Raw genomic sequence first — 3377 nt, forward strand, 5'->3', positions numbered from 1 at the left:
CCCTAATGCGTGCTGCGCTTTTTCTATATACGTGTTTTTCATTGCGTCGTCTCGGTCGCACTTCTGCTACTGTTTTCGCAAGGTTCTACGCTGAGAGATTGGAAAACAACACCTTTCAAGGCGGGTTTGGGATAGCTCTTGTCGAGGATTGCCTAATTTGCATTAACCACAATACGTACTAAGAGCTTTGCTGGAGGCCCATGTTTGGGCTACTTATTTCGGTTATGCGCCACAGTCGATGCGTGCAGACTTTTATTTGTAATGAAACTGTCGGGCTCTGCGTGCTTCTACGTTTTTGTGTGCGTGGCTCACTCTATCCGGTGTTTCCGCTAACACTATAAACGGCAGGTTTGTGTGCCCATAGGCTTCCTTCTGTTCTTATCCGCTGGCAACAATGGATTTCACGGCCTGCCATTAGATACTTTTGGACGCAGCTGTGGAAACTATGAAATCTGAAAAGCCTGCCGTCTTTACCTTGCACATGTTCAGATCATCAGTAGCAACCTTTACATCGTTTATTTGTATTGTATTGTCGATCAATTCAAAACGAGTTCAAACGCCTGCTGCATGATTCTAGATATGCCACAGTATGTGACCTTTAAGAAATTATTACTTCACCATATAGCATGGATTAACGTGAGACCTAGCAAAATTCAGACCAAGTTACATCGTTCAACTTATTCAGGTGAAAACTACTAGCAAGATGCACATATTTTTTTATTTAGACAGCTTCTTTGCCCTAGAAATGTTTAGTACAAGTAAAATATTGTTGAATCATACTTCTTGGAAGGGCCGGGTTATTAGTGTTGAGGGCCCGGTTAAAAAGACATAGGAAGGGCCCCTCCCCCCTCCTACCTTATCCTCTCGTCAATCTTGAGTCTTGACGCTCTTTAGAATTTGCTACAAAGAACACGGGCCATATTTACTCGAAAAATCTCCAGAGTATTTATGAACATACGTGGGCGTCTATTTTCTCGCAGAGCACGTGGACAGATTGTCATCAGAATTGAACAATACCAGGAGACGAAGACCCATAGACAGCATTAAGATTTGTCGTGCTAGTTGGTTCGTACTGAAACGCTAAATCCTTTTAATAACACTCTCGCACCAACAATCACAAATATTTTAATTTATGCACAGATCGTTAACAGGTAATACATTTATATTTTTGCAGGCAATCTCCACTTCTTTAAAAGAAGGAAACACATTAATATTTCACACTCCTTTTCTGCTACTAAATTGCGGAATAATTTACACTTTTACAGACATTTTCTGCTTCAACGCAGTGTAGAATATAGGTTATGCGTGTCACAGAAATTCAGCCTTGAGATGGGGCGTGTACATGTTTTCTACTTTTATTCATCTTTTCATTAAAGAAAGAAAGGTATGTACGTTACTACAAGCGTTTTCGTGCCTTTCGCTGGGACAGATTGTTGATGAGATCTTCAACATTGACCCTCCGGAGAATCTCCGTCTCCACGCTCAGCAGCGACAAGTCGCTGAGGCGGCTGTGATCGTCGTTGATCGAAGGTTGTTGATCAGTTTCAGCTTGCAGCGTTATCGTTCGCCAGTGAAATTTGTGACCATCAATCAGAAACAAGAATTCTAACAACAACATGAACGCCTGGAAATGAACCTTCAAGCTTTTCACGAATTAGAAATTTCAGCATGTCTGTCACAGAAGTACAGCCTTTGTTGCTCGCAAATGAAATAAACTGTTCAAACTGATCGAGAAATGTACCAGCCAGATCAGAAGGATAGTTTTTCACGAGTTCTGCTGCCTGAAGGTGCCTCTGCGCTGGAGAAAATCACTTCCAATCTGTAATAACAGCGAACTGCGCGCAGACTTCGGTGTAAGCGCTCATGCGAGCTGTGGGAGCGTGCATGAGATTGTCAATCATGACGAAGAAGGTTTAGCAGCGGAACTTAGCTATAGTTTTTTTTGGCTCTGGCGTGCTCGTGCCTTCAGTGCTGTCGTATCGTGTCGATTGTTTTCGCTTTCCCTGGGTGCTTTCTTTGTACGAAGCATTGTCCGACGCTTCTTCGCAAGATTTTCAATTTCATCGAACCTCTTTCTTAAGCAGGATACATAATCACTCAACGATTTCCTCAGGCTTACGGCAGCATTCAATGAGAGTGTTGGGTTCTGAAGTGCCTTGCTGGAGGCGTTGAAGCGCTGCAAAACTCTATACCAAAACTGGGCCATCAGCGCAGTTTCCAAAGTTATTGCCTTCAGCAAAGAGTTTGCCTCATGCTTCCTTTCGGCTCGTTCAACATCATTTTCGGGATCAAGGCGGTTTTGATTTTTTTAGAACCTGCCGCGAGAGCTCTTGTTGCATCCGTTCGTGCTGACCACCGCGTGTCTGAGACTTGCTTTGGGATTACCGCTGTCGCGTTTTCTTTCAAGTGAGCCTGGAGTACCGCCCAGCGATGAGTAGACGCAACAAAGAACACGTATATGCGCTGTACAAGCCCGAAAGAAACTAAGGCCTTACCAACAAGAATACAAAGTATGCGCCCCGACCAGGTTAAGAGAGTGAGCAGTGCAAGGGATAAAAGTTGCTTGCGGATTGATTGTTTTTCACATGACCCTGCATACCGGAACATTTGCCAACCATATTGTTCGCGTGATCGTATGACTGACCACGACAGTCATGGAAGTAAACTCCAATATTTTTTTAAGAATTCGAGCATTGACTTCACGAGATCTTCCGCTTTGTAAAAAGGTAAAAAGCCGGGTAAAATGGGTAAAAAGCCGAGAAAATGTTCTTCAGGCTCATCTTTAGCGACGTAGCGAATGACCACTGTAAGTTGATCCCTGTGACTCGAATCAGGTGTAGAATCAACCGAAGGAGAGAGGTACTTGGCCCTTGCAATCTCACAAAAGATTTTTTTTTTCCGGACTTCAGTTCCAAGAACTTGTACAACCTTTTACAGAATGGTTGAGGAGAGGTAGGATATCTTGCCACGTCCAGCGTTCCCAATGTTCTTTATGTGGGCAGTAAGGAAAGAATCAAACCTGGCGATTAGTTCAAGACACCCAAGCAAGTTGCCATTTTGGGGAAACCTGAATAAATCGTTAGATCCCCTGAGAGAGAACACTCGTTCTGCCAGAAACATTACAACTACGCGCTGAAGGAAGTATTTCCAGTAAGTTGCCCGTTCCCAGTAGTGCTCTCCAAGCGATCGAATGACAGTTTCTAAGAGAACGTCGCTTGCACAGGTCAAGCACGCATTGTCTATGGCACTCAGTTTCCTCGTGTGTCTAACTGAATGAGCCCATCTGGCTCCGAAAATTGGTCCTTTCTTGCCGACATTAGAGTACAAGGGAAGCAGTATACCGATGTTTTCGAGGGACTGTACAGTAGCCATTCGCG

The sequence above is a fragment of the Dermacentor andersoni genome, chromosome 4 (genome assembly GCF_023375885.2).
Source record: "Dermacentor andersoni chromosome 4, qqDerAnde1_hic_scaffold, whole genome shotgun sequence".
In the NCBI taxonomy this organism is placed as follows: Eukaryota; Metazoa; Arthropoda; class Arachnida; order Ixodida; family Ixodidae; genus Dermacentor; species Dermacentor andersoni.